Source organism: Macaca thibetana, chromosome 17, assembly GCF_024542745.1.
Source record: "Macaca thibetana thibetana isolate TM-01 chromosome 17, ASM2454274v1, whole genome shotgun sequence".
Classification (NCBI taxonomy): domain Eukaryota; kingdom Metazoa; phylum Chordata; class Mammalia; order Primates; family Cercopithecidae; genus Macaca; species Macaca thibetana.
The window spans coordinates 77,971,099-77,992,597 of record NC_065594.1 but is presented as its reverse complement, the minus strand read 5'-3'; the positions used below and the strand labels follow the sequence as shown (position 1 = coordinate 77,992,597).

General features: G+C 45.7%; 1 protein-coding gene across 2 annotated transcripts in view; it reads right to left on the bottom strand.

Moving 5' to 3' along the window:
* Positions 1-21,499, bottom strand: part of FARP1 (FERM, ARH/RhoGEF and pleckstrin domain protein 1) — a 461,133-nt gene that overhangs the window by 291,993 nt on the left and 147,641 nt on the right. Inside the window, exon 2 of one of the 2 annotated variants that reach the window (XM_050765964.1) lies at positions 10,791-10,866. The gene's annotated coding sequence lies outside the window, so the exon portion shown is untranslated. Of the gene's footprint in view, positions 1-10,790; positions 10,867-11,513; positions 11,593-21,499 lie in introns of those variants that run through there. The other variant, XM_050765965.1, reaches the window with a different exon arrangement.

Here is a 21,499-nt window from a genome sequence, read left to right as displayed (position 1 = left end):
ACACTGTTCCATTCTGGGCCTGGAGATTTTAGACACAAATTGCTCTTTCCAATCCATTCCTTCAAAACGCAGGCAGCCAGCAGAGCTCCTCCAGTCTTTCTCTGTCAGAGGGTCCAGGAAATTATTTAGTCACATCTTCAGGTAAGCCCTTCTCAAAGATGTTTTTCTCTCTTCTTTTTTTTTTTTTTTTTTTTTTTTTTTTTTGAGACGGAGTCTCGCTCTGTCGCCCAGGCTGGAGTGCAGTGGCCGGATCTCAGCTCACTGCAAGCTCCGCCTCCCGGGTTCCCGCCATTCTCCTGCCTCAGCCTCCTGAGTAGCTGGGACTACAGGCGCCGCCACCGCGCCCGGCTAATTTTTTGTATTTTTAGTAGAGACGGGGTTTCACCGTGGTCTCGATCTCCTGACCTTGTGATCCGCCCGCCTCGGCCTCCCAAAGTGCTGGGATTACAGGCTTGAGCCACCGCGCCCGGCCAAAAAAAATATATAACCATGATGAGATATCACTACACACCTATTAAAGTGACTAAAAAATACTGATGATACCAAGTGCTGGTAAGGATTTCACTTCTAGCTATTTGTCCATGAGAAATCAAACTTCATCCACATCAAAACCTGTGTGCGAGAGTTTGTAGCAGCTCTATTCATAATTGCCCCAAACTGGACACAAGTCAACTGTTCTTCAATAAGTGAATGGATAAACACACTGTGGTACATCCATACGATGGATACTAACTAGACAGCAAAAGTGAGCGAGCTCTGGGAATCACAAAGACATCAGGCTGAATGAAAGAAGTCAGTCTCAAAAGGTTACAAATGCTAAGATTCCATTTAGATGACATACTGGAAAAGACCAGACTATAGTTAGTGACAGAACAAAGATGGGTGGTTAACAGGGGCTGGGGGTGCAGCACAAGGGAATGTTCTGAGTTGACAGAAATGTCCCCTAGCGTGACTGTGGAGTTGGTTACACAAATCTACACATTAAACCTCAAAGAAGGACAGGCATGGTGGCTCACGCCTGTAATCCCAGCACTTTGGGAGGCTGAGGCGGGCGGATCACCTAAGGTCAGGAGTTGAAACCAGCCTCACCAACGTGGTGAAAGCCCGTCTCTACTAAAAATACAAAAATTCGCCAGGTGTGGTGACAGGCACCTGTAATCCCACTTATTTGAGAGGCTGAGACAGGAGAATCACTTGAACCCGGGAAGCGGAGGTTGCAGTGAGCCAAGATTGTGCCACTGCACTCCAGCCTGAGCAACAAAGCGAGAGTCTGTGTCAAAATAAATATGTATGTATATTTTTAACGTTATTAAATCACTTAACTTTTCTTCACAGATTCACTAAAATGTTTGTCTCATTTAGAAAATCTCTGGTTTCCCCCATATCCTGATATTTCCAAACAGCTCACTCCACTTGGATCCATCTTGGCCCCTGCCAACACCTGATATTAGAGAACCAAAAACTCCAGTAAGATTACAAAGGAAGATCACAAACCCCTGATTAATAAGTTCCTCACAATATTAAATGTGCAGACAGATGCTATTCAAGATTGACAGAAATGGCTGGCGCTTCCCTCATTTTTTTTCTCAAAGAAATGAAGCAATACTCTCAAGTATGTTCTGTAACCCAAATTGCCAAATAGTAGATTCCAAGCAGATGCCGTGCAAGGCCAGCTTAAAAGGAGGTGAAATTCACGTAGACTCTGTTGCATGACTTGAACACATTATCAAACATCTAAAGTTCTTACAAAGAGATCATCTCTAACAGTGATTTGATATGACTTTAAGTCACTTTCCACATAATTAACAGGTAGAAATCAGTTTTCTCATAGATAATACTAAATAGCAGATGAAAGATAAAGTCTCCCAATTAATACATCAGTCATGATGCTTTAGATGGCACTAACCAAAAACCCCAACTCAAGTAGGATGAGAAAGTAACTTCACATATTTTTTGGTATCCTAAACCAGATTAGTATTTAGCATGCTAAGCTCAGGTGCAGAAGATCTAAATGACTCAATGATGCATTTATGGACTCTGGTTCTACCTTTCAGCTCCGTCACCCTCTTGCCTGCTTCAGGTCTAGTAACAACATGGCTGCTGTGATTCCAGGCATCACATCTAGTCTTTGGGTCTCTTTTTAAGAGCACACAAACATTCCCCAGAATCCTCTTCAAAGACCTCCCAGATGCTGGAGGCTTCTGGGAAAAATTTTGCTCAATGAGAAGCCTATGCTGCTACTGACCTGGTAACAACAAATGTGTGAGAGTATGAAGCTTGGAGCTGCAACTGTCATTAGGTATAATGACTAATTAGGCTGCAGCAGTCTAATTAACCACGGGCCAACAAGTCCAAGTGCAAAAATCAACATGCCGAGGGGCAGCAGAGTAGAAGGACAGAATGCATCTGGGTCCTTGATGATATTTTGGGCTGAGACATGGACTGGGAACCCCTTTATTACTTGAAGCAACTCAGTATTTGACGGCTGAAACTGCTATTAGTCAGACATTCTGCCACTTGCAGATAAATGTACTCTTAAATGTCCCCTTGAGGTTTTAGCGAAAGAGCATTGATAACTTGTCCAACATCAAAGATGGAAGATATGGCCAGGCATGGTGGCTCCCACATGTAATCCCAGCACTTTGGGAGGCCGAGGCAGGTGGATCACCTGAAGTCAGGAGTTTGAGACCAACCTGGCTAATACAAAAATTAGCCGGGCGTGGTGGCATGCAGCTGTAATCCCACCTACTTGGGATGCTAAGGCAGGAGAATTGCTTGAACCCGGGAGGCGGAGGTTGCAGTGAACCAAGATCGCGCCACTGCACTCCAGCCTGGGTGACAGAGCGAGATTTCTTCTCAAAAAAAAAAAACAAAAGATGAAAGATATGTAAGGGCAGGTTTGTCTGGCTTCAACACCTATACTCCAAATTCTTATCACCTTTGATATCATCCTATGTCTTCCTTATTCTAAAATGTCATAGAGAGTGTATATTTCACAAATTTTAGCTCAAATCAACCAATGTTTATCACTGGGCTTCTATGGGCAAGAATACCAAAAATTAGAGAAACGTACTTCCTGACCTTACAATTTTTGTTCTTTGGCCCAGAAACTAAGGACAATACGTTAATAAAAAGATACAATTACTACCAAAACAGAGAAACTAATGTCCCCCTCTCCAGAGGGTTTACATTCCAAGACTCCCAGTGGATACCTAAAAACCGCAGATGGCACTGAACCCTACATATACTCTGTGTTCTCCTATACTTACATACCTGTGGTACACTGGAATGTATGCAGTAGGCACAGTAAGATTAACAACAACTAGTAATAAAACAGAGCGACAATATACTGTAATAAAACTTACGTGAATGTGATCTCTCAAAATATCTTAATGCACTGTACTCAGCTTCTTCTCATAATGAAGAAGGGACAGAGTGCGATGCTATGAGATTTCATGGCGCTACTCATAACAGCACACCGTTTAAGACCTGTGAATTGTTTACTCAGACTGTGGTTGACCGTGGGTAACTGAAACTGCAGAAAGCAAGACTGCAGAGCTGTGTATCTGCCACACTAACCTCTTTTTAGAATGTTACAGCTTGCTTTTGCCCAGGGCACCCATTTTTCATTCATTTCCAAAACATTTTTTCCCATAATCCTTCTGTGGGAACAAGAACAAACACAACTCAATTTGGGACTTTTAAAATCTGTTTATTTGATCATAATGTTACACACTTATTTGCTTATATTTTCAAATTAAGCAGGTAATTTTTTCTTCATCTTTAGGTTTTTTCCAACTCCGTTTTAGTTAGATAAGAACAAAACTGTTCTATCGCCATCCAGTAAATGGAGCCTGACCTCTTGAAAGGAGCAATATGCTCTTTTTCTCTTGCCTTAAAGACAAGAAATGTGCTATTTTTCCAACACTGAATATATTTCCTGATGTTAAATAAGTTCAATAACTAGACCATATAAAACATTTTCCGAATAACTTTTGCCTTTCAAAAGATAATTTAAAAACGAAAAGGAAAAAATAGGTTGGGTGAAAATATTCATACTATATAGATCTTTACAAAGGATTTATACAGAAAATATATAAAGAACTACAACTATAAGATGACATTAAGAATGTGCAGTTTGCTGTATATCAAGTATACTAAGTAAAGCTATATAAAACAATCTGAACAAAAAAATTAAAAACAGTAAAGATCTGCCGGGCGCAGTGACTCACGTCTGTAATCCCAGCACTTTGGGAAGCCGAGGCAGGTGGATCGGTTGAAGTCAGGAGTTTGAGACCAGCCTGGCCAACATGGTGGGCCAGGGTGCCAGGGATGGGTTTCAGCCCCATCTCTACCAAAAATACAAAAAATAGCATGGTGCATGCCTGTAATCTCAGCTACTCGGGAGGCTGAGGCAGAAGAATCACTCGAACCTGCGAGGCGGAGGTTGCAGCGCACCAAGATTATGTCACTGCACTCCAGTATGGGCGACACAGTGAGACTCTGTCTCAAAAAAAAAAAAAAAAAAATCTAACAGACACTCACAAAAGAAGATATACAAATGGTCAATAAGTACATGAAAACATTTCATTACTTATCAGGAAAATATAAAACAAAACCACAGTGAGATATCGCTACATAGCCACTGGAATGGCTACAAGGAAAGACTGAGTATTTCAAGTGTTGATCAGGATTGGAGTAACTAGAAGTCTCATACGTCACTGGTGGGAATATAAAGTGGTGCCAACACTTTCTTACAAATAGCTTATTACAAAGTTATGCACACACTTAAGACCCAGCAGGAAAAATAAAAAACATCTCTCTACACAAAGATTTGTTCACAGATGTTCACAGCAGCTGTATTCATGATAGCCAACACTGAAAACAACTTGAATGGCCAAAGGTGAGTAGATACGCAAGTCATAGCATATCCAGCCACTGAAATATTGCTGAGCAACAGAAAATAAACTAATAAAGAGGATGGGAAAGACAGTAGCATGGGAGCAGGGAAGAGGAGCAGAAGAGAGGGGGAGAAGAGGGAAGAGAGAGAAGAATAAAAGTAAAGGAGAGCCAGGCTGGTGGTTCATGCCCATAATCCCAGCACTTTGGGAGGCCGAGGCAGGAGGATCACTTGAGCCCAGCAGTTCAAGTCTAGCCTGGGCAACATGGCAAAACCCCATCTCTAGTAAAAATACAAAAAATCAGCCAGGTGTCGTGGTGCTTGCCTGTAGTCTCAGCTACTTAGGGGGCTGAGGTGAGAGGATCACTTGAGCCCAGGAAGTTGAGGCTGCAGTAAGCCGAGATCATGCCACTGCACTCCAGCCTGGGCAACGGTAGTGAGACCCTGACTCAAAAAAAAAAAAAAAAAAAAAGTAAAGGAGAGAAGAAATACCTAGACATGTCATAGCCAGACTGCAGAACACCAAAGGATCTTAAAAGTAGCCAGAGAGAAAAGACAGACTACTTACAAATAATTAGACAGCAATAGGAATGGGACCAGAACACAGCTGATTAATACAGGAACAATACAGAATTGCACAACTAGATACATTTACCATTCAAGAACAAAGATATCTAAGACATGCAAAAACTGAAGTTACCACCAACAGATGCTAACAGAATTTCTAAAAGATGGATCTCAGGAAGAAGGAAAATGTATCCCAGAAGTCAAGCTTCAAAGTACAAAAAGGAACGGTGAGCACATTCAATTTACAGACAAGTACTATATAAAACACGTATAATGTCAAATTTGGGGGAGGTTAAGAAATGAGAAGGCTATCTAAAAGAACAGATGCCAAAATGCTAAGGTAGGAGTCAGTAACAGACGGTAGGATTTCTAGTTTGTTTTACTTTCTTCTTCATGCTTTTATTGTTTTGTTTTTTCTTGAAACAGAGCTTCATTTTTGTTGCCCAGGCTGGAATACAATGGCCGTAATCTCAGCTCACCACAACCTCCACCTCCCGGGTTCAAGCGATTCTCCTGCCTCAGCCTCCCGAGTAGCTGGGATTACAGTCATGTGCCACCATGCCTGGCTAATTTTGTATTTTTAGTAGAGACGGGGTTTCTCCATGTTGGTCAGGCTGGTCTTGACCTCCCAACCTCAGGTGATCCGCACACCTCGGTCTCCCAAAGTGCTGGGGTTACAGGTGTGAGCCACCTCACCTTACTGTCTTTTTTTAAAAGGAACCTCTGTCTTTTTACAATCTGACTCAGCTTTAAGGATTAAATTGCTGAATCAGAATGAAATGAAAACAAAATCAAATATCAAACTGCCAGAACTGCAATCTATCAGTTCTAATAACAAGTTTCCTTTAAAAACCCTAAAGACTAATTTGAAGGGATGGTAAAAACTGGATTTATTATTCATTCAACAAGGATTTACCAGACTGGGCAATATATTGGTGAGACTCTAAGAAAAAATTTTTAAAGAAAAAATTAGCTGGGTGCGATGGCATGCGTCTGTAGTCACAGCTACTCGGGAGGCTGAGATGGAAGGATTACTTGAGCCCAACAGGTCGAGGCTGCAGTGAGCCATGATCACCACTGCACTCCAGCCTGGTGAGAGTGAGACCCTCTTTCAAAAAGAAAACAGAACACAAGAATTTATCAAGGGTTTGCTATATTCAAATACTATACTAGATCCTAAATGAATAAGAACAAAAACTGAAAGTCATCATAATACTGGATTTTTAAGTCTTCTAATTGATAATTTATGCAAAACATTTCGTCAAAAGTCTGCACATAAAGTGAAGTTACTCTTGTGGTCAGAGGTTATTATCATAATTGAGAGTTAAAGGCAGTCTAGTGTGGCCTGAGGCTTTTTTAAATGTATGAACAAGTATGACAGTCTTACATATGAAATTCAGTGTAAATGATGAATTCCCACATTAATTGCAAGTCCTGAAGTTTGTCTATAATTTCCACCCACATTAAACTAAGAAAACTTACAATCTGAGTTAATAGTTTGCAGGCAGCACTGAGCATGCCTCAGTTTCAGTGTCGCTGGATTAGTATCAAAAGCTCCAAGCATGATATTTTAGTAATGTATGAATTATCCACTTTTGCTCAAAGTATCCACTTGGCCAAACATTTTTAACTAACTCAAACCAGGGCAAGGGCATCCTATAAAAAGTTTTGCCAGTTTTAAATACACGTTTTCTGGGGGCTTCTTGATTAAAAACAAAGGCTGCATTTGGGAGAACGGGACTGGAGAAATCAGGATTTGAAGTAACTTGAATGAAAACCATTTGGCACTGATCTGCCTGGCCATGTGGAAGTGGTTAAGGAGGTAACAGCCTACCTAAGTCACCATGGCTGAAACAGAGAGAAAGAGGACTGCCACCCAGTACCACCACAGAATAAACTCTGACACTAAAAGGCAAGAAAAGTTGATCCACTGCTTCCCATTCAATAGCAAGGCTTGGAGAGGCTCCTTTCAATCAAAAGCAGCAAATAGGAGAGAGACTGCCACAAGCGCCTAAGACCCCACACCCTCCCCTCCCAGGCAAGTGGTAACCAATACAGGGAATACCTGTGCACCCAAGGTAGAAAGACTCTAGCGCCTACATTACAGGATTATATCTGCCCCTCTTATCTGTAGCACCTTCAGCTGGTGAGGAAAGTGCATTTCTTAAAAACACTAAGCAGTTATCTGCAGTAAGGCAGGCCAGTTACAAAGGGCTTCTTTAAAATGTCCAGTCCACCATGCTATCAAAACATCAGGCAAGGCCGGGCTCCATGGCTCACGCCTGTAATCCCAGCACTTTGAGAGGCCGAGGCAGGCAAATCACCTGAGGTCGGGAGTTCGAGACCAGCCTGACCAACATGGAGAAACCCGCCCCCCATCTCTACTAAAAATACAAAATTAGCTGGGCATGGTAGCGGATGCCTGCAATCCCAGCTACTCGGGAGGCTGAGGCAGGAGAATTGCTTGAACCTGGGAGGCAGAGGTTGCAGTGAGCCGAGATTGCACCATTGCACTCCAGCCTGGGCAACAAGAGCAAAACTCCATCTCAAAAAAAAAAAAAAAATCAGGCAAGTACAGTACTTACAAATCCATAGAATTTCTCTTATCCTCTGGGAAAATCACAATGCCATTTTTCCTAAGTCTATTCTGCTTGCAGAAACCAGCTTTTTATCCTTTCTCTAGTATTCTCTAATCCCCTCCAGGGTGAAAAGAGTTATTTTTTCTGATATTTATCACAAGCATCCTCCTCCTAAGTATTACACTTTTCCAAATGAATTAAGCTATTATATGTTCAATAAATTAAATGAGTATAAGCTTCACTGTTTAAAAAAAAACTACCTCTTTCAATGCTATATTTAATTTGTATCTTTAACCAAAAAGCAAAACAAAACAAAATTTCCTTAGGCAGTTTCCTTTTTTTTGTTTTTTTTTTTGTTTTTTTTTGAGACAGAGTCTCACTCTATCACCCAGGCTGGAGTGCAGTGGCCCGATCTCAGCTCACTACAACCTCTGCCTCCTAGGTTCAAGTGATTCTCCTGCCTCAGCCTCCTGAACAGCTGGGATTACAGACGCCTGCCACCAATGCCTGGCTAATTTTCGTATTTTTAGTAGAGACGGGGTTTCACCATATTAGCCAGGCTGGGAACTGGTGATCTCAAGTGATCTGCCTCGGTCTCCCAAAGTGCTGGGATTACAGGTGTGAGCCACCACGCCCAGCCCCCTTGGACAGTTTAATGAAAAGTGAAACAAAAACATTCCTCCAGGTTCCTTGCAAACTCAGGATAATTTTGAGGTGAATGCAATAGCCCAGTAAGAAACTTCTCCGGGATAATTATTTAAAGATCTTCTTTGATAAGTTTGGCTACAAAGTTAGCATTCTATTATGAACCAAGGAATAAATCCATCCCTGTATCAATTCAAGGAAGATAATATCACTATGAAAGGGGGCATTATAAACCAAACTTCCAAAGGATTCCCACAATGACAGAACTTCTCAATGAAACACCACACCCCAAATAACGGGGGGGGGGGACAGGATGCGGACACCATAGACCCTGCCTCTAGGAGGCACAGCTACCTGCACACCAAGTATTTCTAGTTTCCCGTTCACATAAAAGAAACAAGTAAGAGATTCTGGGAGGCACTGGGCTAGGAAGGCATCTACTCGCTGTCTCCACCAACAATTCCCTCAGTAAAGCAGCCACTGCCCAATAATGCTTCTATTTATTTTACCCAGAAGCAGATCTATTAGCCACACATTCTAAAAACACAAACGCTTCGCTGTGCTTGGAGTAACTCCAATATTGATGCCTTGCTGCAGAACGATGCTGCAGGAATATAAAGTGAGCCATGTGCTAGCTGTACCCACTTATGAAGCACACTGTCAGAAACTGTCACATCCTGGAGGCCAACCCATCCGAAAGACTGAGAATAAACCCCCTACAAGAACACTGTGGAAGGAGGGAGCAAGCCAAAGAGAGGATGAAACAGGGCCCTCCTAAAGTCTCCGAAACAACGAAGCCAATTTTTAAGGCAACTCCCCTAAAGCTTTCAGGACCAGAAAGATATTTCTTTCTCCTCCCCTTGTTCAGACTGAATAAGAAAAGCAAGACAATGCTGGAGGATGTTCTGAAATGGGCTCCGCAAGTCACCACGTGCAAAGCAAATTAAACGGAATCCAGTGCTAGGCCAGGGTTTGGCTCAGAAGATGCTGCCTACTGGAAGGAGAGGGGCGCCCAGAGGTTTCCACGCAGAGGCCAGGGCTGGGCGGTCAAACCTGGTAAACTGACAAAGAGAACGGCCTTAACAAAATAAACTAAAACGACCAGAGGCCACCGGTACTCCCCATGGCTGGGAGAGAGAGGGAGGCCGAGGCTGCTAAACTGTTCCAGATGAGAAGCAGGCTCTCCCACGTCTCCACGAGCTGATCAGACACCAGGGCCTCGCTTCTTTGTGAGCCTTGGCTCCCTTCTTTCTGGGGAACACTACTCGATCCCCAACAGCCGCTGGTCTCCAGCTGCCACAAACGAGATCCAGACTCATTACAGGGAACTCATATTTCCCCCCTCAAATAAAACACACACACACACACACACACACACACACACACACACTCTGGGGTCCAGCCGGATCACACAGCTAAAGTTTCCGGAACTTGAATCGTAAAACCACAATCAGAAGTTGTTTGGAAATGCTCGCTGCAAAACAATCTGTCCTTTGCTTCAAAAAATAAAAAATAAAAACTTTGCCCTGCATAAAGGCAGACAGTAAAAAGAGACACAAATTTAACTTGGGCAGAGGGTGTGTTCCTCTTTGTCACCCGCCAGGAACCTCGCGCCGCGCGTGGGCGAGCGGCGGGCACCGGGCGGCGCGGTGGCAACCACGCCAGCGGCCACCTCCCCGGCCCGCAACCGGCCTCACGGGCCGAGATTGCGGCCGGAGGTCCGGAAGCGGCGTCCGGCGCTGTCAGCGGGCGGGTAGGACGGGAGGAAGCGGGGGAAGGGCGCCAGGGTCGGGAGAGGCTGGCGGAGACCGGCGCGGAGCCCGGTAGCCCCAGGTCGGTGGAGGTGAGGGGAGAGGGGCGCAGGGGGCGGCGCGGAGCCCCGAGGCCCCCGAGCTCCTGCGATGGTGGCCAGGGCTGCCCGGGCCCGGCCAGCCGCCCGACTACGCGGAGCAGGACCCCGGGGACCACGCGCCCACCTTCGCCCGCGGCCCCGGCCGTGCGCTGCGGGAGCCTGGACTCGCACAAGTTGCAGCCCGCGGCCCGGACCCCGCCGGCCCCCGCCCTCCCGCCGCGGTCATTGTTCACCGCGCGCCTCCTACCTCCACAGCGCCGGCGGCTGCGGCGGCTCCCTCTCCCGGCTCGGGCTCCGGGCTCGGCGGCTCCCAAGCCTCCGGCGGCCGAGGGCGCGGCGGCGCCGGCTATTAATACCCGCGGGCGGCGGCGGCGGCGGCGGCGGCGGCGGCGCGGGCGCGCGAGCGGGGCTGGCGGTGGCCGGCCGAGGTCCGAGCCATCAAAGGTGGCGCGGGGCGGAGGGGAGGGCGGAGCAGGCGGGGTGGGTGGGGAGCGGGCTCCGGGTCGCCATGGCCGCCTAGACGCCGGGGCCAGCGCCACTCGCGCAGGGAGGAGCGGCGCAAAGCGGGCGGCGGCCGCGTCCCCGCCCCGGGCCCCAGCCGAGCGCCCGCACCGCTGCGCCCGCGCCGGACCGGCCGCCTCCGAGGCCGGCGAGCGGGAAGTGCTGTGGCCGCCGCCCCTCCCCGGGTCTGGGCCGGCCCCTCGGCGGGGGGAGGCGGGCGCCGCGCAGCCCGAGCGGCGGGGACGCGGGAGAGCCACAGCCCCCTCCAGCGTCCGGGCCCGCGCCCTGCGCCCGCCCCGCTCCGCTCGGGCAGGTGCGCCCAGGGGCCTCCTGAGCCCAGCGCGCCACCGGGGATCTGCGCCTCTCTTGGGCGTCCAGCCAGGGCCGGGCTCCGCGCGGCGCTACCAAACCGAGCGCGGGGAGCGCTACCGGCGAGACGCGAATTCGGCCGCTGTGGCGAAAAACGAACCGGGGAGAGCGGGAGACGCGTGCACGGCGAAGCCGGGAGCGGCAGGCAGGCGGTCAGGGGCTCGGACTCTGCAGGTCGCTTTTTGAAGTCCTGCCTGGGGCTGCTTCGTCTGCGACGTCGCGCGGGGAGGACCGTCTTCAGGGACCCACCGAGCCCTCCCCTCCCCCGGAGCCACAGGCACGGGCTTCCGGCACCACCCCGGGCTGCACGGGACTTAAGCTCGGGGGAGCGGCGGCCACCCCGCGCCCGCCCACGTCCTGGGCCAGCGCCCTCCGCCCGAGCGAATCCCATGACAGTTCCCGCCCGCCCAGCCTCGGGGGACAGTGCTCTTGGGGAATGGGTGGGGGAGGTTAGGAGTGGCTTGTGGTGCTTGAGTGCCTTTGGGGTTTCGGGAACTCCACGGAGCGGGGAGCAAGATTCAGGACCCAGGAGGCAGCGATCTAGGGGCACAGTCATCGTCCCCACACAGCAGCTGCCGCGTTACCTTCTCCACCCCCTTCTGAGCCTCCAGTCCTTCTCTCTAAGCGTGGCGGGAAGAGGCCTAGGGCGCAGCAAGTGACGCTCTGCCAGACCCGGGGCTAGCGGATTCCGGCCTTCGGAGGCCACTGGCTCAGAACCCTGGGCCTTTTGCGTCTTACAGGAGTTCCCTGACCTCAAACCCAGAGGGCGGATTTCACGGGAGAGGCCTCAAGTGAACTCACAGCTGGACAGGAGCAGAAGTGGAGTGTAGGGACCCTGACAGAAGGGCGGGTTGAGACAAGAACAGGGGTCTTGGAAGTAGGGGGTGCTTGTGGGCAGCTCCCGGGGAGAAGCAGAGATTTAACACTTGCAGATTTGGTGGTCTGTGGTTAAAGAGAAGAAATGGTGGGTTTGAGGCTTGGCTCTGTCAGCCCAACCAGCTGTGTGTCACATCAGATTTTTTTCTGCCCGTGATTCTCTAAGTGTGGCTCTCAGACCACGACCAGCAGCAGCAGCCCCTGGAAACGTCAAGAAATGAACACTGGGCCCCATCCCCGACCTACCTAATGAAACCTTAGCAAGCAGGGCTTGCTCATCGCCTGCAGGGCTAAAGGACTCTCAGGCTCCAGCCCCAGAGCTGCCGATTCAGTAGGTTTGGGGTGGGGCCTGAGAGTTTGCATTTCTAGCAAATTCCCAGATAGTGGTGTTGCTTTGGTCCTGGGATCACACTTGGAGGCCCACGGTGTTAGGACAGTGGGTCTCAAACTCATGGAATCACCTGCGATTAAAAACCAACACCCTGGCTGCACCCCAGCCAAATATATAAAGATTCTAACCCAGGCATCAGCATCAGCAAAGTTCCGCAGGTGATTCCAACGTGTAGTCAGGTTTGAGAACAATTGCTGTAGGCTGCTTTTTAAACTCTAATGTATTGTATACCTGAATCACCAGGGAATCTTGTTGCAATGCAGATTCTGATTCAGTAAGTATGAGACTGTTTCTAACAAGCTCTCAGGTGTTACTTGCTGATCCAGGTGGATCACCTGAGGTCAGGAATTCGAGACCAACCTGGCCAACATGGGGAAACCCCGTCTCTACTGAAAATACAAAATTTAGCTGGGCGTTGTGGTGCACGCCTGCAGTCCCAGCTACTCAAGAGGCTGAGGCATAAGAATCGCTTGAACCTGGGAGGCAGAGGTTGCAGTGAGCCGAGATCATGCCATTGCACTCCAGCCTGGGCAACAAAGTGAGACTCCGTCTCAAAAAAATAAAAATAATAAGAGCAAAAAATCATAGCACAGAAAATTAGAAGAGTGACATTTTCCCGGTCACCCTCTTTGCAAGACCAACGTTTTCTACATGTTACAGCATTTCTTTCATAGTCTCTGCATGTCTAGAATTAGATTTAGTTGTGATCTTAAAACTACTTATAATAACACATTGATCATATTAATCAATATGATCATAATACATAACATCCCATGCTGCCTTATCTCAACATTATCAACATTTGTGAAGGTGACTTAAAGGAGCAAATCTGAGGTTTGCAGGCTGAGGGCAGGAGCCCATGGGGAGAGAGTTAATGGGGGAAAAGAGAGGGGAGAAGGGGCAGTTCTGGGAATCTAGTTAAAGAGGTTATAAAGTGACGGGGTCACACTAGAGAACTTCCTCCGTTTCCTCCCAGTTCTCACCAACATTCTGCGATTGGTACCTAACCTAATAGGAAGTACTGTTTCTTTTAAGAGAGGGTCTTAAGGGGCACTGTGGCTCAAGCCTGTAATCCCAGCACTTTGGGAGGCCGAGGTGGGCAGATCACGAGGTCAGGAGATCAAGACCATCCTGGCTGATGCGGTGAAACTCCATCTCTACTAAAAATACAAAAAATTAGCCAGGCATGGTGGCCGGCGCCTGTAGTCCCAGCTACTGTGGAGGCTGAGGCAGGAGAATGGTGTGAACCTGGGAGGCAGAGCTTGCAGTGAGCTGAGATCGCTTCACTGTACTCCAGCCTGGGCAACAGAGAGAGACTTCATCTCAAGAAAGAAAAAAAAAAAGTCTTGCTCTGTCGCCCAGGCTGGAGTGCGGTGGCACAAACATAGCTCACTGCAGCCTCAAACTTATAGGCTCAAGTGATCCCCCTGCCTTGGCCTTCCAAAGTTCTGGGATTACAGGCATGAGGCCATCGTGCCTGGCCAGAAAGCACTTTTTAAATTCCTCTCCCTGAAAAGCCAGGGGTACTTGGCCTGGAAAATCCTCAACCTAGAAAATCAACTTCTGAAAAACTTAGGTGTTTGTCACTGTGTGTCATTTATGCTTAACTTTCAGAATATAAAAATGTATAATCCCCCTAGATCCCCCTTTTATCCCAAGCTGTGGCATGGGTTGTTTAAAAATCTTTTTGGATTAAGGAATCACCCTGTTCTTAACAATTCCTCTTGTTAATTTTAGCTGTTTTACTGTAAAACGTGTGTACATGTCAAGAAGTTAAGCAGTATAGAAGAGTAGGAAGTAAAACCTAGAAGGAACCCTTCCTGCATCCCTAATCTCGCTTCTTAGAAATAATTTTCCCAACAGTTTTTACAGTCTTTCAGAAATTTTCTGGTCATATACAAAAGTGTGTGGAGGCATGTAAATCTTTTATATTAAGAGATCACGTGTCACAGTGAAACACCACTTTTTATTTCATAGTTAGCACCCCTTCAACATATCACCTTTCAGGGAATCTGGGTTTAGGGTGATGCTGCTCTCTGGACGTGACAGTATGCACTGTCAGTAACTGAGGCAGCCTGTATTAAAATCCAAGGCGGAAAGAGATCTGCTTGTAGCATTTGTGGTGGGCTCAATCTGTGTAATCCCCCTGCCTTGAGTGTGACCTAGTGACTCACTGCTAATGGATGGAATACAGAAAAGGAAGGCAATGTCACTTCCGTGATTAGGTCACAGAGCACCGTAACTTTATTTTTCTTTTTTTTTTTTTTTTTTTTTTTTTGAGACGGAGTCTTGCTCTGTCGCCCAGGCTGGAGTGCAGTGGTACAATCTCAGCCACTGCAACCTCTGCCTCCCAGATTTAAGCAATTCTGTGCCTCAGCCTCCTGAGTAGCTGGGATTACAGGCGTGCGCCACCATGCCCAGCTAATTTTGGTATTTTTAGTAGAGATGGGGTTTCACCATCTTAGCCAGGCTGGTCTTGAACTCCTGACCTCGTGATCCACCCTCGTCGGCCCCCCAAAGTGCTGGGATTACAGGTGTGAGCCACCACACCAGGCCCGTAACTTCTTACTGATACGGTCTTGCCCTCTCATTTGCTTGCTTTGATGAAGCTGGCTGCCATGTTGTAAGATGTCCTATGGAGGACCAACAGTGGCAAGGAACAGAGGGAAGCCTTACTCCAACAGCCCTGGAGGCACTGAATTCTGCCAACAACCGTGTAATACAGAAGTCCTTTCCAGCTGAGACTTGAAGTGATGTCAGTGTCATGAGGAACCCAAAGCCAGAGGACCCAACTAAGCAATTTCTAGAGTCTTAACCCATAGGAAGCATGAGATGGTAAGTGTTCTTCTATGCCACATTTTGGAATAACCTGTTTTGCAGCAATAGATAACACAGCATAATGTGGTAGGAGGAAGAATATTAGGATGAGCAGTTTCAAAGTCGTGTCAACAGGAAGAATATGAATCTCCTTGTGTAGTTGGTGGGAAATCTTGGGATTTTGAGCTCAATTTCAGCAGCCCTTAATGGAACCAGCAGAAACTGAGCTACAGAGAAAGCAACTGACATGAAATAGACATCTGAGGTTGGAGAACTTACAAGATATTAGTTGGGATCTGGAGGTGAGACCTTATTCTTCTGCAAAGAATCAAGACCTTGGAAGGGAAGGGACTGTACTTCTGGTGACAGAAACCAGATGGAGAATAGCTTAAGGAGAGAGTGAGGGAGGTAGAGGATAGGAATCCCGGGACTATCTGTGTGGGATGTCTTTGGTTCAAAAAACAGTTGTATATTAAGATTTGGTAGATATTGCAAAATTGTACTTCAAAGACACTGCAAAAATTTATTCTTCCGCTGGGCACGGTGGCTCACTCCTGTAATCCCAGCACTTTGGGAGGCCAAGGCGGGTAGATCACGAGGTCAGGAGATCGAGACCATCCAAGCTAACACGGCAAAACCCTGTCTCTACTAAAAATACAAAAAATTAGCCGGGTATGGTGGCGGGCTCCTGTAGTCCCAGCTACTCAGGAGGCTGAGGCAGGAGAAAGGCGTGAACTTGGGAGGCAGAGCTTGCAATGAGCCGAGATCGCGCCACTGCACTCCAGCCTGGGCGACAGAGCAAGATTCTGTCTCAAAAAAAAAAAAAAAAAATGTATTCTTCCACTGCAGAGATTTTACAACATTGCCACAAATTATTGTACACTCCTCCCACTGAGAGGTCAGATCTATGTCTATGCCCTTTGAATCCAGACAGGCTTGTGACTGTTGCAGTCAATAGAATACAGTGGAAGTGATGTGACTTTCATGGCTAGGTCAGAATAAGCCATGCTGCTTTTAACTTGTTCTTTGCATACACTTGTTCTTGGAAGTCTGAGTGGCCATGTAAGAAGTCCCAACAATCCTGAGACTGTCATACTCAAGAGGCTCATTTGGAGATACTCCATTTGACAGTCCCAGATGAGCTGGTCTTTCAACCATCCCATCCCTCGTGTCAGGACATGAGTGAAGAAGCCACCTCAGAATGAGTTCTTCAGCTCCCACTGTCCCTGTTCCCAGCCATTCCAACCACCCAAACTTTTGAGTCATACCAGCTAAGGACACCATGGATGGAGAAGAACCCTATGTTCTTTCCAAATTCCCAGTCCAATAAACTGGTAATTTCATGCCATTAAGCTTTGCATGACTTACTATGGAACAATAAATGAACCCCCTAACCATGCTTGAGAATAATCATTCTTTAGCCCACTTTGGATATTGGCAAACTTAATATTTGTCAGTCTTTTTTTTTTTTTTTTTTTGAGACAGAGTCTCACTCTGTCACCCAGGCTGGAGTGCAGTGGTGCAATGTAGGCTCACTGCAATCTCTGCCTCCTCAGTTCAAGCGATTCTCCTGCCTCAGCCTCCCAAGTAGCTGGGATTACAGGCTAATTTTTATACTTTTAGTAGAGACAAGGTTTCACCATGTTGGCCAGGATGGTCTCAATCTCCTGCCCTCATGATCCGCCTGCCTCGCCCTCCCAAAGTGCTGGGATTACAGGCATGAGCCACCACGCCCAGGCATATTTGTCAGTCTTACAGGCAAAAACAAAATCTCATTATTTAAAAAATTATCCATTGGCGTTTATCCATTAACTGCCCTTCATGTGCTTTGCTCATGTTGCCATTGGGTTGTTTATCTTTTTTCGTTAACTCTCAAAATGTTTTATATGTTAAGGAAATTAGCCCTTTGCTGTCATGTAGTGAATATTTTTTGTGTTTTTTACTACGGTACTCTTTTTCACAACAAGTTCTTAATTTTTGTATTGTCGGATTTGTTGGTGTTTACTTTTATGATTTCACATTTTTGCATCATGCTTGGAAATGTCTTCCCTATGCAAGATGTTTTTTAAAATTATCATGTTTCTGTACTTTAATTTTTTTTATATTTTATCATTGATCTATATCTTATTTTGGCATGAGAAATGAGACATGCCTCCAACATCTTTTATCCAAATGGCTGAGCAGATACCATTTGAAAACCCATCTTACTTTCATCTTCCATACCAATTTAAAATGCCAACTTTGTCCTACCTTAGGATCCGCTTTTCCACAAATATTCTTTTCTACTCATCTGCCTATCCCTGTGCCAGTTACCAAAATGTTTGTGTTTATGGCTTCATAATGTATTTTACTATCTGATAATGCTTGTACCCCATAATTATTGTTAATTTCAAAAGTTTTCCCAACTAGTCTTACATGTCTGTTTTTCCACATGAATTTTATTTTATTTTATTTATGTTTTAATTTTTTTTTTTTTTTTTTTGAGACAGTCTTGCTCTGTCGCCCAGGCTGAAGTGCAGTGGCACAATTTTGGCTCACTGCAACCTCCACCTCCTAGGTTCAAACAATTCTGCCTCAGCCTCCCAAGTACCTGGGATTGCAGGCGCCTACCACCATGCCCAGCTAATTTTTGTATTTTTAGTAGAGACAGGGTTTCACCATCTTGGCCAGGCTGGTCTTGAACTCCTGACCTTGTGATCCACCCACCTCAGCCTCCCAAAGTGCGGGGATTACAGGCGTGAACCACCACGCTCAGCCCCACATGAATTTTAGTATCATTTTGTTAAGTTCTGAAAATAATCATATTACAATTTTGATTAGAATTGCTGACATTTTGGGCCAGGCATGGTGGCTCACACCTGTAATCCTAACACTTTGGGAGGCCGAGGTGGGTGGATTGCCTGAGCTCAGGAATTCGAGACCATCCTGGACGATGTGGCAAAACCCCGTCTCTACTAAAAAAAAAAAAGAAAAGAAAAGAAAAGAAAAAAAAAAATAATTAGCTGGGTATGGGGGCATGCACCTTGTAGTCCCAGCTACTTGGGAAGCTGAGGCACAAGAATTGCTTGAACCCGGGAGGCAGAGGTTGCAGTGAGCCAAGATCACACCACTACACTCCAGCCTGTGACAGAGTCAGACTCTGTCTCAAAAAAAAAAGAGTGCTGAGATTTTGACCTTCAACTTCAACTTCTTTGGACTTGTATTATTATTTCCATTTTACAAAGGAGAAACTGAGACACAGAGAGGCTAAGTAATTTACTCAAGATCACACACAGTACACAGTCAAGAAAGAGATTCAGACTCAGTCAAGCTTCAGAGGCCACCCTCTTAGCCGTGATCCTGTGTTGTGCCTCCATATTCAAAAATCTAGGACAACTGGAGAAAGTATTCAAAATGCACTTTTTTAGGATAGAAAGTAGGATAGGATAAAAAGTAAAGACTTCAGGTCATTTATTTTTCACTTCACTTTCAAAAGGAGAACTTTAGGAGGGAAGCAAAAGAAGGTCATAGACTGAAATCATTTTCAGTCCGGCCTAGGATCTTGCCCTTTGATTCTCAGAGAATGAAATGATACGTAAAGGGAAGGTATGTCATTGTTGATGACTACCTGAAGTATTTTTGTTGTCCAAAAATGCATTGAGCACCACACACCCAATTAGAAAGCTAAAATTTGGTTGGGTGCAGTGGCTCACACCTGTAATCCCAGCACTTTGGGAAGCCAAGACAGGTGGATCACCTGAGGTCAGAAGTTCGAGACCAGCCAGGCCAACATGGTGAAGCCCTGTCTCTACTAAAAATACAAAAAATTAGCCAGGCGTGGTGGCAGGCGCCTGTAATCCTAGCTACTTGGAAGGCTGAGGCAGGAGAATCACTTGAACCTGGGAGGTGGAGGTTGCAGTGAGGCGAGATCACACCACTGCACTCCAGCCTGCGTGACAGAGCAAGACTCGGTCTCAAAAATAAAATAAAAAGGCTGATTGATAGATATGTGATGAAAGAAGATTAAAATTTTAATAGAATTATGGTGGTGACTAGAGGGACATTCACTGTAAAATTCAACTTTGTTGTATGTTTGAACATTTTATAATAAGATGAATTCTACTCCTAGGTATATATTCAAGAGAAATGAAAACATGTCCACAAATTCATATGAGCATTATTCAAAGTAGCCAGAAAGCAGAAACAACCTGGAAGCCCATTAAATAATGAATGGACAAACAAAATATGGTATATCTATTCAATGGAATATTATTTGGCAATAAAAAGAAAGTACTGACACGTACTACAACATGGATAAACCCTGAAAACATCATAAGTGAAAGAAGCCAGACACAGAAGACCTTATTGTATATGATTCTATTTCTAGAAAAGATCAAGAGTCAGCAAATCTGTAGAGACAGAGTAGAGATTGCCAGGGGCTGGGGAGTTGGAGGAGAATGGGAAGTGAATGCTAATGAGTACAAGGATTCTTTTTGGAGTGATGAAAATGTTCTAAAATTGTGGAGATGATTGTGAAACTCTGAATATACTAAAAGCCTTTGAATTTTACACTTTTTTTTTTTTTTTTAGATGGAGTCTTATTTGGTAACCCAGGCTGGAGTGCAGTGGCATGATCTTGGCTCACTACAACCTCCACCTCCCAGGTTCAAGTGATTCTTCTGCTTCAGCCTCCCAAGTATCTGGGATCACAGGTGCATACTACCACGTTCAGCTAATTTTTGTATTTTTAGTAGAGACAGGGTTCACCATGTTGGCCAGGCTGGTCTTGAACTCCTGACTTCAAGTGATCCACCAGCCTCTGCCTCCCAAAGTGCTGGGATTACAGGCATGAGCCACCGTGCCAAGCTGGATTGTACACTTAAAATGCATAAATTGTATGGTGGGTAAATTTTATAGTATGTGAATTATATCTCAATAAAGGTGTTAAAAATAAAATGTCAGAAAAAATATTACATTCAGCCCTATTATCACCTGATTAATTGCCGTATCACCTACAAATTTCTTGCTCTAAATGAAGATAAAGATCATCATAAATTCAAATATATTCTGTGTATATTAACACAAATTTCTTAAGGAATTTCTAAATTCAATTCATGGTATTAATCTTTGATTCATCAAACTGGTTCTAACTGGAGGACTCTAATATTCTCTCAAATGTCTTTTTTTTTTTTTTTGGTAACAATGTCTAGTTACAGATGGCTCAGGATAGACTCACATGGTATTTAAGGCTACTAAAGTCAGAGAAGTCAGAGCAAGAGTAAGTAAATGCTTAAACACTGCCCTGCTGGTCACTCCAGAGCCCTGTGAAGTCCCAGAGGGAGAAAGAAAGAGACAGAGCATGACAGTGCATATGAAATGAGGAAGTTATTCTTTAAACAAGCCACTGGTTCTCAAACTTGGGTGCATATTGGAATGGCCTGGGGACCTTTGTTATGCACTGATGCCTAGGTGCTCCTCCCCACCCAGAGATCTTCATGTAGCTGGTCTGGGGTGCAGCCTGGGCATCAGGATCTTTTAAAGCTCCCTAGGAGATCCTAGCACGCGGCTGGATTGAGAATCACTGGCCCAGGACAATCACCGTAGCTCTGGGAGGGCCAGGCTAGAGCAGAGGCTTAGCTCAGAACCTAAATCCAAATGGTGCAGGGATTCACCATTCTCTGCATGACCCCAAGCTGCAAGAAACTGAAGCAAGGGTGAGTGAGCACAGATGGAGAGCGCAAACATGGAGACTTAACATCATCCTCATCCTCTAATTCAAAAGACAAAATTCCAATCAAACTCTATTAAAAGGTAGTTCATGAAAAGCTTTCCTCCTACCCTGTTCCCCTGTTGCTGCCATGTGCCCTACCTCCAAACAGGTCACCACTTTATCTTTATCTTTATAGCTTCTTCTTTATCTTTCCAGAAAAAGACATGTTTATCTTTTAGCTTCTTCTTTATCTCTCTAGAGAATTCAAGCCAACCTAGATATATGTTGTTGTTTTTTTTTTAACAGCAAAGAT